At 41.6% G+C, this 15,912-nt stretch overlaps 2 protein-coding genes and 2 pseudogenes across 3 annotated transcripts in view; 3 read left to right on the top strand and 1 right to left on the bottom strand.

Annotated features, from left to right (window-relative positions):
• LOC127204364 (interferon-inducible GTPase 1-like) overlaps positions 1 to 15,912 on the bottom strand; it is a 146,448-nt gene that overhangs the window by 66,147 nt on the left and 64,389 nt on the right. The gene's annotated exons all lie outside the window — the stretch shown is intronic.
• The window catches only part of LOC127204365 (interferon-inducible GTPase 1-like), a 144,672-nt gene continuing 131,598 nt past the window's right edge, over positions 2,839 to 15,912 (top strand). The window contains exon 1 of the mRNA XM_051163310.1: positions 2,839 to 2,897. The gene's annotated coding sequence lies outside the window, so the exon portion shown is untranslated. The remainder of the gene's footprint in view (positions 2,898 to 15,912) is intronic.
• LOC127204271 (interferon-inducible GTPase 1-like) lies at positions 4,932 to 6,170 on the top strand (annotated as a pseudogene).
• LOC127204272 (interferon-inducible GTPase 1-like) lies at positions 9,387 to 11,104 on the top strand (annotated as a pseudogene).

Genomic DNA, 15,912 nt, shown 5'->3' on the forward strand with positions numbered 1-15,912 from the left:
TCACCCAGCTGGTCCTCAGAAAGTTCCCAGGTCTGATCTCAGGTCACTTGTCTGGTCCACATGAAGAGTCCCCTGATCTACAGGTGAGGGGTCTCAACCTATAGACACTTACCTACAAGTTTCTCTCAATGGGCAGTGAAGGACACCAGAAACTACCATTCAGTGCCAGAGATAGCAGGATGGCTAAAGGCCAGTGTGAAAATACAAACAACAAAAGCCAAAATATTATGGCATCTCTTGAATTAATTTATTCCAAAGCAATCAGCCCTGAAAACTAACACATCTGAAACACAAGAAAATGATCTCAGATTTTTCCTCTTGATGATGAGATGGAAGAATTGAGTAAAATCAGTAAACAAATACAGGGAGATACAGCCAAACCGGTTGAGGCCCATAGAGAGGCCATGACAGAGGTCTATAGAGCAGAAACACACAACCAAACATTAGGCAGAGCTCAGGGAATCCTGCAGAAGATGGGGGAGAAAAACTGACTACAGAATCACAGAATCAAATGACCAGGCCTCATAGGGGCATGGGTCTGACCTAGGTCCTCTGAATATATGTTGTGATTGTGTAGCTTGGTCTTGTGGAACTCCTAACAGTGGGAGCAGAGGCTGGCTCTGGCTCTTTTGCCTGCACTTGGCATTTGGCAGACTCAGGAAATGTTCAACACCCTTATCCACCATGGATATGCAAATCAAAGCTGCTTTGAGACTTCATCTCACCCCAGACAGAGTGACTAAAAACAAAAATACAAATGCAACAAGTACTGTTGTGAATGTGGGAAAATGCTGGTGGGAGTGCTGCAACTAAGGTGATTTGTGTGGAAGGCCCACAAAAAGGGAAAATAGATTGACTACATGACCTAGTTGTACCACTCAGGAGTATTTCCATATGACTCTATGTCCTACTACAGAGATACTTGCTAATCCATCTTTCCTGTCCTATTCCACAATAGCCAAGAAATGGAAACAATCTCATGCCGATCAACAAATGGGTAAATAATGAAATATGCAACTTTCTACAATGTCAGAAAAATGAGACCATGAAATTCATGGAGAAATGGGTGGAGATTGAAACAATCATACTGAGTGAAGTAGCACACCACTTTGTCCCTCTCATTTGTGAATGTGACCTCACTATTGCTCCATGGAGTGGAACTTCCAAGAGAAGGAAGATAGGATTTAAATGAGAATTATTTTTTAAAAATAGCATTAAATCACAACAGAAGAGGAGAATAGAGGAGGGGAACAAAAGTAGGAAAGATAAATAACACTGAAGGGTTTTCAAAATCCTTATGTCATCTACTAATGCAGAGGCTTTCTAAACCATATCCACACATATGAAAAGGAAGATGGAGTCACCCTCTACTCAGGCAACAACGCCCCTCTTAGACACCACAGGGCACCAGATGAAAAGCCCAGACTCACGGATTATTTGTCTCTTTTGGACTTGTAGACCAGGCAGGACCATGACTAATACAAGACATTGTCGGTCCTCTTGGTCAACTTACAGAACTTGAGGGCAAAACCCTATTACCGAAGATACCACATGGTTGAGTCATAGAGCATGGAGAAATCAAGCTGATACTGACCCAGTGGCTTTATCCTTACTGGTTAACTTTCATAGTGCTGGAAGGTTCCAGCAGGAGATAATGAAAGATTAATGATACCCAAGTGTGAACCCTGTGACCTACAATAATGACTGGCCACATGTAATGGTCACAAGAATGTCATAGTAGTAACCAACTACTTCCTGATTGGATTTACTATCACTCCACAAATGAAACCCATACATGGTACTATATCTGGAGAAGAAAGAAAGGCTATGCTGGTCATATGTTCTACTATAATGCAAACTTTCTACTATTCTTCTGCTAAATGGGCATAATATTAAACAACTCATAATGATTTGCTTTTGTGCTCATAGAAGTGGCATTGTTAAGCCTTGTCATGGAAGCTCATACATGCAGTACGTGATAATCAATACCGATTTCAACACAGAGGCATAAAGAGTAGATAAGTCCTGCAAAAGAAGCAGAGATGAGTCTCAATAGACAACTGACCTAGACGCAGAGAATAAGACATTAATAAATGTCCGGCACCAAATGGAATATTCATATTCCTACCTCCAAAGGCACAGGAAAGGAAGGAATGTGGAAGAAGGGGTGAAAAGGCTGCAAGAGCCTGAGTTGGTTGATGACTACAAGGAAACAGTGGAGTTTGAACATCACAGGGCAGCTGCACATATGAGCTCACAGTGACTGTGCCAGCACGTGTGAGACCTGCCAAGTCCAAGCCAGAATCAATCCCTGCATGGTCAGGGGTGTGGAGAAGGCAAGACTTAAGGAGCGTCAATCTATAGTTGTGAGGGAATAAGGTTGTAGTCAGCGGGGTGAGATGGATTGTGTCTTGGGTAAGACTGGAATTGACATCTGTAAAAGCCCCCGGATAATGTGTTGTGCGACTATAGTTCAAGCTATGTTTGTTGGATCAGAAATGTTATGTTTCAAGGTTTGGTTTCCAGCCTAGTCAGTAAGTAGCTTCTCGATGTCCCCTTACTTTCGCCCCCCCGCCCCGCCCCACAATTACTAATTTAGGACGGTGTCGCTTTTTTTCTGCCAAGAAATGAAGTGTTGCTAGGATGGCCAACAGCTGTTTATTTTCTTTCATTTTCCTTTTCCTCTTCTGGTAAATGCAGAAGATTCTGGAAAGCAACTCGATCCATGCACCTCAATGATTGGCCAGCACACACTGCTGGTATGTTGTATAAGCAGAAGAGTGCATAAACCCTGCAGAGGAAGCAGGGGTGGGTGTCAGTGAAGAGCCTGGAAAACAGTGCAGTGGTTCCTGCAGCTGAACTACAGTGTGTGAATCCAGTGGACACAGGACTTTCTGGTAAGGGGGCAGGAGAACTCTGATCTAACTTCTTACCCACCCAGTCTCTTTTCTCTAAATGGATAAGATATGACACGACTTTCAGGAACATGCCCAGACAGTGGGGATCCTCAGCCTGGAAGCTAGGAGACTTTGGTGGGAGGTGAGCGGGGCTCCCTTGTGGATGATCTTTGTTCATCAGTCAAATTGAGGGACCATAAAAGAATGATCTGGATGTTTTTTCTGGTAAAACACATCCAATTGTTTTGCATGCTACTTTTTCCTCTCCCTAAGATGGTTATAACGGATATGTCAGGTAATGGAATATCCCTGCAGTGTGTAGGAGCTTTTTGTTTGTTTGTTTGTTTTGTTTTGTTTTTTCTTTTTTACCTCAAGGCCATCATGCTTCCTAGTTCAGGGTCAACTATTTACTTCCTAACAGTCCTGAGGAGGCTGACCTGTGGAGAAGAGGTCGGCCTGCATGTGCTTCTGGTCGAGCTGGCTGTGGAAATCGGTGCTCAAGACTCATATTCGCTGTAGTTTTCTTTACTGCAAAGCATGAATGCTAAGGATCTCCTCTGTATCTTTGAAGGAGACGAGTTGTGTCAGGGTGTGGTGACAGCTGTGATCTAGGCAGGCTTCCTTTTGTAATGCTGGTTGTGTCACAGCCTTCCTGTCTCCTGTGTTTATAGTCAGTGGGAAGACCTTGCAGACAGCTATTGCACTGAAGTCCACATGACAAAACCATGAGGTAGGATTAAAGTAACAGAAGAAAAGTTGGAAAAACAAGAACAGCTTGTGTACTTTCAGGGACATTCTTTGTCCAGGGGGTGAATGTCCACCTCATCAGTAAATCTGGATATGGTGCTTGTTTATTTAATGGACTTGCCTTTTCTTATAGGACATTCTTTCCCCACTCCTTCTGGGCCTGTGTCTGCACAAGTGTTGAACAAAGTCATCTCAATGGTGACTTGAGGACACTGCAATATTGTATTGAGTAAATGGATTTTAAGTGGACAGATATTAAGTGTAAAAATTTTTTTTATATTCCTCATGGAGATGACTTCCAATTCATTAAAAAGACAAATGTAAAATTAACTACAGAAATTAACAATAGATGGACTTACTGAAATAAAATAGATGGACTTACCAAAATCTTTAGAAAACAAAAATAAGACAGACTAAAATTTATGTGATTAAGATATGACATTGATTAAACACTGATGTCAATTTTCATTCATATTACTATTGTTTTTATTACTAGCTTTTAAGATTTGAGCAACGGGATGTATAGTGATTAAATTCCCAGTCGTCTGAAGGCACACACTGAAGCAAGTGCGCACAGATGGAGAAGACACTGGCTTTCATATAGAACACTCCATCCAGGTTCATACAGCAGTTGCTCTTGTTTTATAATAGCTAATGCTGGTCAAATACCTTATGCAGATTTTTTTATGATTTTAATTTACTTAACTTTTAATTTTTCCATAATTAAGGGTTTAATTGAGAGCTTGTAGAAATTTGCTCTATTTCCTTTCTTTTGATGTTATAAACACAAGGACCAAAAGCATTTAAAAAGAAAACTCTCTGTGGTTCGCACATTCTGCTCACAGTCCTCATTACTAAGTATGTCAGGGCAGAAACCTAAGCAGGAAGAGAGGGTGGAGCCTTGGAAGAATGCTGCTTACTGGCTTCCTCACCATAGTTTGATCACGCTTGCATAAATTACCAAGGGTCATCAAAGCAGGGGGCTACCACCCTCAGTGAGCTGTGACCTCCCACATCAACTGTCAATCAAGAGAATGTCCCATAGGCAGGTTCCCAGTCCTTCATGATGAAGACAATTCCTCAACTGGCGTTTTCTCCTCCCAAGGACTCTAGATTGTATCTTGTAGAAAAAATAGCACAAAATATTTGGGAAGTGTATCAGAGCATAACTAAGGCTGCAACATAGAGAGAAAACAAAGTGTCAGGCGTAAAGGCATTCGTGATCTCACAACTTACTCTCCTTTCTTTCAGTGTCCTTTTCTTCAACACAGTCATGAATAATTCTTCTCTGATACACAAAAAGATAAAGACAATGGAGATTTGTGGTCCTGCTTCACTGAATATTTTAGGAAGATTTAAGATAGAAAACAAAATCATCGATGAGGAAACCATCCGTTGCATCACATTACACCTGAAAAAAGGAAACATTCAGGGGGCAAACTCTGCAATCAGTGCTGCATTAGAAAACATTGACAAGGCCCAAATAAATGTGCTGTGACAGGAGAGTGTGGAGCAGGGAAGTCCAGCTTCATCAATGCCCTGAGGGGGGTTGGACCTGAGGAGGAGGGTGCAGCTGAAGAAGGCGTGGTAGAGACAACCATGAAGAGAACTCTTTACAAACACCCCAAAATCAAAACTTTGACTTTATGGGACCATGCCGGGTATTGGGACCCATAATTTTCCACCAAAAGTTTATCTGGAGAAAGTGAAATTCCAAGAGTATGACTTCTTTGTTATTGTTTTCTGATCTTCTGCCACCACGTTTTACAAAACTTGAACTAGACCTCTCCAAAGCAATCAGAACAATGAGTAGAAATTTTTATTTTGTGAGAACCAAGGTGGACATTGATTTAGAAAATGAAAAGAAATCTAAACCACGCACCTTTGACAGAGAAAAGATCCTGAAGAAGATCAGAAGCTACTGTGAGAATACTTTTCATGACAATTACATGATGCACCTCCGATTTTCTTGGTCTCTAACCATGATTTACGTAGCTATGATTTTCAGTCCTGATGGACACCCTGACTAAAGATCTTCCTGTTCAAAAGCGCCATATTTTATGCTTTCCTGCCTAATATTACTGATGCAGCCATTGAAAGGAAGCGTGAGTCTCTGAAGCAGATTGTGTGGCTGGAAGCCTTCAAGGCTGGAGTTTTGGCAACTGTTTCCCGTAGTGGGCATGCTCAGGGAACAGTGGTTTGGAAAAGCCTCAAGAAGAAGTTAAATCACTATCGGGATTCCTTTGGAGTGGATGATGAATCCCTGGAGTTCCTTGCTAAAGATGCCAAAGTGCCTGGTGAACAACGAAAAGAAGCCTGAAATCTCCTTATTTGTTAGAAACTAAGAGAAATGAAACATAGGAGAAAAGCTTTTAAAACTTTTGGAGATGTTTGCCTCAGCTAATGGTGGGCTCCTTGCTACAGGTCTTTAACTTCACGAAAACCTATTACTTGCAACTTCTTTTCCTTGACACAGTGACTGAAGATGACAAATTTCTCCTGCAGGTAACATTCAAAAAAAACTAGTCCACACTCAACTCACCCACAGCTATTGGCCATGATAACATCAAGTGGTCAATACCAGGAAGTCATTAGAGAAAGTTCCTCTGACATCTTTTCCTTTATACTAGCCAATCTACTGACAACACAAAAAACCTTGAAAAGAGTCAAGGTCTTTACATGTCAGAGTCTGACAATCCCCAGTCCTACTTCAGATCTTCCTCTGTTTTTCAACTCCACATGCACACTACACTGAAGAAACACACACACAACACACACACACACACACACACACACACACACACGTGCACAGGGAAGTGCATAGGACACCTAAACATGCACAAGCACACACAGAAAAGATATGAATAGCTGTTTGATAGTTATTCTTCCTAATCAAAATATCCTAAGGAAGATCAGGAGGCTTGGGAACTCTATGGTCAGTGAATAGAACACTTGCCATGTGCGGTGCTTTGAATAGGTATGGCCTCCAGAGACTTACCTGTTTGAATGCGTGGCACCTACACAGTAGCACTAGGAGCTGTGGCAATGTTGAAGTAGGTGTGGTCTGGTTGGAGGCAGAGAAGTTCTGTACAGGTGGGATTAGAAGTTTCATATATGCTCAATCTGTCCTGTTTTGGCAACAGTCTCAATCCGCTGCCTGCAGGTCAAAAGGTAGAACTCTTGGCTCCTCCAGCACCATGTCTGCTTGCATGCTGCCCCGCTTCCACTGTGATTGAATAAGGACAAAACCTCTGAAACTGTAAGCCAGGCCTAATTAATGTTTCCTTATAAATGTTTCCAGGTTCATGGTGTTTTTTCATGCTAGGAAACCCTAACTAAGACCAAAGTTGTACCATGGACTGGAGTATTGCTGTGATAGGCCTGGCCATGCTTTTCTTTGGGGGAACTTTGGCCTCTGGGACTTTGTCTTAGGAAAGCCAAGAAATGCTTTAAGAGCTGCCTAATGGGCCATTACCAGGAAACGCTAGATAGACAGGACAGTGTTACTGAGAGTGAGCTGAATGGTGAGGGCTTAGCTCAAGAGGTTCCAGAGGAGAAGAACCTTTACTGTGGTGCCTACACATCGTTCCTGTGTTATTTTGGTGAAAAGTATGGCTGCTTTTTGCCCTTGTCTGAGGAGTCTGCCTGAGGCTAAAGTGAAAAGTCTTAGATTAATTACACTGCCAAAGGCAATCTCAAAACAGCCTTGCATAGACTGTCCTGTGGTTCACTCCTTATGAAGGAACATTTGGTGGAATGGTGCAAACTTAGAAAGGAAAAAAATATAAACGATATTTATCAAGGATTAAAGGGGCACCAGGAAGTGGAACTGATTTTAAACCTGTGTTGAAGGAGATAAACACATTAAAGGTATTCAGTGGAAGTAAGGGAGTGCTGACCTTGGGGTAAGATCTTCCCAGAAGAGCTCTCCTCTTGTGAAAAAGGAATTAAGAAAAGTTAGGTCAGGTAGTTGGTACATAATGAGTTTAATCCCAGCACTCAGGAGACAGAGGCATGCAGATCTCTGCCAATTTCCAGACAGGCAAGCTCAGGCAATGGAGGAAGCCACTGAAACAAGACAGCTGGTGATGACGTAATGGAGCAAGGGGCCCTGTTCCAGCACCAACCATCACCAGAGCTTTGCCCACATATCGCTGGCATTGTATGAAAGAATAGAAGGGGTTATGGAATCTCCCAGCATTTCTATCAAATTTTCCTGAGGCCAGATGTGTGGCCTTGACATGATAGGACTTCAGTGTCAATAAGATAACTATGGCTATTTTATCATTCCTGTTGCTGAATGAACAGTCACCAGCAAATACAATAATGTTTATGAATGACACAGTCAAAGATAGACATGGGGCTGTGTCACAGAAGATAACGCAGGAGGACTGGTCAATTGTTGTGCGAATTTGGTAATAGGCTTGGGTCTGCCACTGATCTGATATGGGTGAGAGAGAAAAAGGAGGCTCCAGGGTGACAGCAGGGGTTTGCTGGTTTCCTGTCCTGATGACAAAGGCCATCATGCTGCCCATAGGAGGTCCAGTAGGCAGGCTTGGGAAGAATAAACTTCAGAAACATAAGCTCTGAGCTGATTTAATACCCAAAAATCAAACTCAGGCCTTTAGGTCTGGCATGTGTATTTACCTGCTGAGCCAGCTTGATGGACTTGATATGCTTTGTTGTTTTCCTGAGACAGGGTCTCATGTAGCTCAGGCTAGCCTCTAACTCACTGTGATCCGAGGAGGGCTTTGAAGTTCTAACCCTCTTACCTCTACTTCCTGAATACCAGAATTATAGGGATTCACAACTACATGTAGTTGGTGAAGTGCTGGACATTGAACCATTCCTGCCGGGAAAGCATCATATTAGCTGACCTGTATCTGCAGTGCACAGTTAGATCATTTTGGAAAATAAAACATATAAGGAAAATAGCAAATCTCAATGATGCCTTGAGGGCTCTGCAATATTGTATCGAATACATGAATTTTAACATGGACTTTAGGGAGAAAGAAAATTTATCTTCGTGTGAGGTTATGTCCCTCCTGGAGATTCAAGTCATGAAAAAGGCAGAAGTGAAAGCAAACCTAGAAAATTAATATTATTTCAACCAGATATAGTTGCTGGACATACTGACATCTTTTGAAATCAAAGTAAAACACACAAAGATGTCTGTGATCATTATCGATTTGGCATTGATTAAGCACTGATGTCAATTATCATTCATTAATACTTAGTGTTGCTTTCAGGAACTAGGTGTATATTGATTAAGTTCCCAATCATCTGAAGGCGCACACTGAAGGAAGTGTGCATACACAGAGAAGACACTGGATTTGGCATAGAATACTCCAGTCAGGTTACAAGCAGCATAGATGTTTGTGTTTTTATGATTGTTGATGCTGGCTAAAAGACCTTTACTTTTCTTGAATTTTAATATTTTCATAATTAATTGAGAGCTAGTTAATTCTTGTTCTCTTTTCTTTACTATTTCTGTAATAAAGACCATGACTAAAAGCATTTAAAAATAAAACAGCCTTTGAGGTTTGCACATTCTGCTCACAGTCCATCACTGAGGGCAGAAACTCAAGCAGGAGAGAGGTAGGAACATTCACAGAATGCTCCTTACAGACTTGCTCCCTGTCGTTTGTTCATCCTTTCATAAATTACCCAGGACCATCTTCCCTGGGGTGGTACCACTCAACAGTGTGCTGGGACTTCTACAGCAATTATGAATTAAAGAAAATGTCTGGCCAGGTGTTGGCAGCACACATCTTTAATCCCAGCATCCTGAAAGCAGAGGAGGTGGAAGCAAGCCTGAGATACAGTGTGAGTTCCAGGATAGCCAAGGCTACAATGAAACCAGAAAAGAAAAGAAAAGAAAAGAAAAGAAAAGAAAAGAAAAGAAAAGAAAAGAAAAGAAAAAAGAAACTGTCCTATAGGCAGATCCTCAATACAATCTGATGGAGACAATTCCTCAGCTGGGTTTTCGTAACTCACCCTCCCTTTATTCTGCCTTCTTTCTTTCAGGGCCCTTTCCCCAACACAGTCGTGGGTCAGTTCTCCTATGAACCACCTAAGGATGAAGACAACACAGATTTGGAATCTAGTTTCACAGCACATTTTAAGAATGATAGGACAGAAAACAAAATCATTTCACAGGAAGCCACCCATTCAACTGAGTTACTTCTACAAAAAGGAAGAGTTCAAGGGGCAAACTCTGCAATCAGTGGTGCATTAGAATACATTGATAATCCTCCAATAAATGTTGCTGTAACAGGAGAGTCTGGAGCAGGGAAGTCCAGCTTCATCAATGTCATGAGGGGGGTTGGACCTGAGGAGGAGGGTGCAGCTGAACCTGGGATAGTAGAGACAATCAGGAAGAGACCTTACAAACAACCCAAAATTAAAACTTTGACTTTATGCGACCTGCCTGACATTGGAACCCAGAAATTTCCACCAAGAGATTATCAGGAAAAAGTGAAATTCCAAGAGTATGACTTCTTCTCTATTGTTTTCTCCTCACATTTGTTTGTTTATTTGTTTTTGTGTTTTGTTTTGTTTTTAGTTTTTCGAGACAGGCTCTCAACAGCCTTGCCTCTCCTGGAGTAGCTTTGTAGACAAGGCTGGCCTTGAACTCACAGTAATCTACCTGCCTGTGCCTCTGGGGTGCTGGGATTAAAGACATGTGCCACCATGCCCATGTCTGTCTCATGTTTTACAAAACTTGAACTAGACCTCGCCAAAGCAGTCAGAACGATGAATAAGAATTAGTACTTTGTGAGAACCAAGGTGGACAGTGATTTAGAAAATGAAAAGAAATGCAAACCACGCACCTTTGACAGAGAAAAGATCCTGAAGAAGATCAGAACTCCTGTGAGAATACCTTTCCTGACAGTCACATGATGCACCTCCGATTTTCTTGGTCTCTAATCATGATTTACCTGACTATGTTTTTCCAGTCCTGATGGACAAGCTGATTAAGGGTCTTCCTGTTGAAAAGCGCCATAATTTTATGCTTTGCCTGACTAATATCACAGAAGTAGCCATTGAAAGAAAACACAAGTTTACTCAGCAATTTGGCAACCGTTCCAGAAGGGGGCTTCCTCAGCGATGGTGATGTGCTGGAGTTTAAGGCGTGTTTAAGCCATTATCAATACCTCTTTGGAGTAGATGACAAATCCCTGATGTTTGTGGCTATGGATGTCCAAGTTTTGGTTGAACAGCTGAAACAATTCATTCAGTATCCTTATTTGTTGGAAACTATGAGAGATGAAACATTCAAAGAAAAGTTTTTGAAATATTTGGAGAAATTTGCTTCAGTTAATGGTTGGCTACTTCCTATAGGTCTTTACTTCAGGAAAATCTTTTAACTTGCACTTTATTTCCTTGACACAGTAATTGAAGAATGCCAAACTTTTCCTTCAGGTGACATAGTAAAAAAAAAGCTCGAACTAAACTGACCCAGAACTTCTGACCAAGACAACATCATTGCTCAATATCAGGAAGTCATTAGACAATTTCTCCTCCGATACCTTTTCTTTGCACTACTAATCCAGTACAATAAGTCTAAGTATGTCAACATATTACAATCCCCAATTCCTCTTCAGACCTTCGTATCTGTCTTTCAACTCAACATGAACACTTAAACACACACACACACACACACACACACACACACACACACACACAGGCACACACACATACACACCACACTAATTTACATTTACACATTAATTCACTCACACACAGAAAAATATGAATAGGTGTTTTATAGCTATTTTTTCAGAATCAAAACTTCCTAAAGAAGACTTAGGAAGCTCAGGGCTCTATGTTCAGTGCATAAAACACTTGCCACTTGTGGTGGTTTGCATAGGAATGTCTGCCATAGACTCATATGTTTGAGTGCTTGGCACATAGGAAGTGGCACAATTAGGAGGTGTGGCCATGTTAGGGAAGATGAGGATTTACTGGAGGAAATACCTCACTGTGTACATGGGCTTTAACACCTCATATATTCTCAACTTAGGCCCAGTGCGGCACACAGCCTCCTTATGCTACCTCAGGATCAAGATGTAGAAATCTCAGCTCCTTCTCCAGCACCACGTCTGTCTGCACACTGGCGTACTTCTGGCCCTGATGATAATGGACTAAACCCCTGAAATTGTAAGACAGCCCTAATTAAATATTTCCCTTTATAAGAGTTGCCATGGGGTCTTTTCACAGCAAGGAAACCCCAACTAAAACAAAAGTTGGTACCCGGGACTGGAGTATTCCTGTGATAGAATAGACCTGGCCATGTTTTTGTTTGGAGAAATTTGGACTTTGGGGCTTTGTCTTAGGAATGCAGTAGAATGCTTTAAGAGCTTCTTAATGGGCCATACTAGCAGAAGCATGGCAGACAGTGTTATTGAGTGTGATGTGGATGGAGGGCTTGGTTCAAGAGGTTTCAGAGGAGAAGAACCTTAATGTGGTGCCTAGACATCATTCTTGTGTTATTTTGGTGAAAAGTATGTCTGCTTTTTGCCCTCATCTTAAGAGTCTGCTTGAGGCTAAAGTGAAGAGATTTAGATTAATTGCAATGGCAAAAAAAAAAAAAAAAAAAAAAAAAAAAAAAAAAAATCTCAAAACAGCCTAGTATAGACTTTGTCCTGTGGTTCACTTTTATGAAGAATATTTGATGGAATGGTGCTCATTTAGAAAGGAAAAATATAAGCTGTATTTATCAAGTATTAAAGGGGTACAAGGAAGTGGAATTGATTTAAATCCTGTGTTGAAGGAGACAAACAGATTAAAGGTATTGAATGGAAGTAAGGGAGTGGTACCCTCAGGGCAAGATCCTCTCAGATGAGCTTTCCTCTTGTGAAAAGAAATTAAAGAAAAATTAGGTCCAGGCATGATGGTACATAATGACTTTAATCTCAGGAGACAGAGGCATGCAGATCTTTGAGTTGAAGGTCAGACTACAGAGCAAGTTCCAGGAGAGGCAAGCTTAAGCAGTGGAGGAGATAATTGAAAACAGAAAGATGGTGAAGGTTTGACAGTACAAGGGGCCATGTTTCATTGTCTGCAAGCAGCTTAACTTGGAAGCTTCAGATATGTAGCTCTGGGTTAAGAGTCAAGAATACGGAATCTCCCTCCACGACTAATGAAAGTCACTGAGACCAGTGTGGCAGCTGTGCCCCTGAATTAAGGCCCAGAAAGATCATTGTGTGAAGCTGTGAATGTGAACCCTGGATGGCCCTGGAGACAGCAAGATTTTAGAGTTGCTAGGCCTCTGGGATTTCTGCTGAGGAAAGCTACTAACTGGAAGTAGAAGCAGCCCAAATGATGAAATGTGTTGCAGTTAACAAAGCTGAGAGGAGTTGGAGAATGAAAGAGATACAGTTTGGAGTTTGCCCAGTTGGTTTTCCATCTTGCGTTAGTCCAGTATTTCCTTACTATCCTGACTTTCCTCCACTTTGAAACAGTAACATATGTGATCTGCTTTTTTGAGTTTGAGTTTTTGGGTATTACAGTTAAGCGAGTGACCTAATTTCAGAAGAGACTTCGAACTTTGGAATTTCAACAGTTATTATATTGCATTAACTTTGGACTTTCAGACATTGTTAAGACTGTGATAGCCTATGGGAACTTTTAAAGTTGGACTAAGTGCATTTTTGCATTAGATTATGGCTACAAGCCTATGGTGGCCAAGGAGTGGAATGTGTTGGTTTGCATATGTATGGCTCCCATAGACCCATGTGCTTGAATGCTTGGCCCATATGGAGTGTTGTTATTAGGAGGTGTGGCCATATTCACCTTACCTATTATTATGTAGAATGATGTTTCTAAGCATGTTTCCCCTACATATAAAAGCCTGAAGTCGTGTGACCTTGCCTTTTTCACAGTACATAATTTAACTGGAGTGAACTTTGTTCCCATGACCTTGCTCAATCTGCAGAATGCACTCAGAATTGTCTGATGGCTTGAATAAAAGTGACTGTTGCATGAGACTTTAGTCTGCCTCATTTTCAGTCTCCTCTATCCCTGGTGCACAGCACCAAATAAATCAGATAACAAATAACACTCACCAAATTAGCCTGAGGGAGGAAAGGATTTATTTGTCTCCAGGTTGCACTCCATCATCAAGGGAAGCCACGGCAGGAACTAAAGTAGTGTGAAGGGAACACTACTTACTGCCTTGTCTCCATGACTTGTTTACCCTGCTTGCTCACACAGCCCTCGACCATCTTCCTAGGGATGGCTGGGCCCTCCTACATCAATTATCAGTCAAGAAAATGCCCAACAGACATTCCAACATGCCAATCTGATGGAGGTAAATCTTCAATTGAGAATTCTTCTTCAAATGAGGTGTTGTGGTTCATGCCTCTACTCATAGCACTCTGCTGATTCCCTATTAACAGGTATGATTATGTTTATAACAAAACCTCCCTGGCCAAAGCCTCCATCATATATACTGGATTATTCCAGTTCCACATACATCTACCACTCTCTGTTCTTCCCATTTTCAATCCTTCTTTTGGTATTGAAAGTCCCAGGACAACTGGAAGGAACCTGCAACTAGGCAGAGTTTGCCCTTCTTTTGCGATTATTGGTGGGCTGGTTTTCTTGTAGTAAAGAACATGGAAAGTACACATTAGACAAAAAGGAAAAGAAAATTCTTCTAAAATTTTTCTGGCAGTGGAGTAAGGACTTTATGTGCAATGTAATTGAGTTTTTGAAGACTCAGTACAAAGCACTGCTGTTTGTAAATTGTCCATGTATAATGCTGCCCGCAGACACCCAGCAGTAGGTTAGCCTGCTTGGAGGCAGATGTGATTGGAACTGCTGTGAAGTAAGTGTCCTGGACTCAAGGTCTGTAGCACCTAGGACTTAGGCTTGTTGTGCCCAGATTGATTCAAAAAAAAAAAAAAAAAAAAAAAAAAAAAAAGAACCAGAAAACACATGAAACCACTGTAAATTACAAGAGGAATCTTCAATTCAGCTCTGTGCTGGGTCGAACCAGATTTCCCCCAATGCCAGGTCTCAGGAGTGCTGCCACAGCCTTGATCTCTGGTCCTTTTATCCTCTCAGTGTCCTTTAAGCACAAAAGGGCTCCAAGACCACCCATGGCTTAACTTCTTTTGTTCTCCCCAATGGGATGGGTAGGTTGTTAGGTACCATTTTCTCTGGTGGGCAGGAAGGAATGTGGCCATAAAACTGGGTCTCTTATCAACTCTATCTCCAGTGGGACCCTTTGGGTCACTCACTAGGCAATGTTATCTCTAGTGGTGGCTGCTCTTCGCAGCTGGCCAGGTTATCTCCTGTAGTCTATTTCTTAACCTTTGTCCCAGTTACCCTGAAATCCAATTTTAGTTCTTCTGGTATCTCAGGCTCATACTCACTCTTAAGGCTCCGAAGAGTACAGATCTGTCTGTCTGTCTGTCTGTCTGTCTGTCTGTGTCTCTCTCTCCTCACACACTCTCTCTCATACACACACACACACACACACATTACTGATTCGGATATATGGCTCAGTAGCTCTTTTCTTGGAGAAGAGATGTGGCAATAACTTTTCCCCTATTGAATATAGCACAGCATTGCATGGCTCTAACTGAAAAGGGCTATACTCACTCCAGAAACTCATGCTTGCTAGAAGAGGACTCTATTATAAGATGAGCCATAGGTCCCAATGAGAGAGGATTTCAGCCCAACAGTGGTGAAGTATGATGTTGTAGTGACTCTAAACAGTGGGAAAAAGGAACAGGGCAGGAATTAGGCTCTTTAAAGCCAGTTGATAAAGTAGAAGAAGACATGCCAGAAATGGTAGGTCACAGGTGTGCCCTGAGTCTTGAGGTCATAGGGCAGTGCTCAAGGTTTAGATGCCAAGATTTGTACAGACTAGGAAGGTAAGGGTTCCACCCTTGGGGCTAGGGTTTTTTTTTAACCAAGTCCTCAGTCAGGTAAGAATGTTGACTCACTCTACAGCATGCATGGCACCCTCCAATACTGTGAATGCTAGCCCAAAACAGGAAGCTTTCTGGTTAGTACCAACATTTTTCTGTGCCCCATTTCTAAGTATATAGTTTCTTCTGCAACATAATCTTACCAAAAGATCCTAATGGGGAATTAAGAATAATACCAATATCCGTCTTGTTTAGTTTCAACCCCTGAGGTTGGAAGACACCCGTCTTTAATCCAAATCTTGCTATTATTCTACATTCCTCAATAAAACATGATGGTAAGGGTGACTCCATCTTCCTTTTTATATGTGTAGATATGTTTTAGG

This window comes from Acomys russatus, chromosome 20, assembly GCF_903995435.1.
Source record: "Acomys russatus chromosome 20, mAcoRus1.1, whole genome shotgun sequence".
Classification (NCBI taxonomy): domain Eukaryota; kingdom Metazoa; phylum Chordata; class Mammalia; order Rodentia; family Muridae; genus Acomys; species Acomys russatus.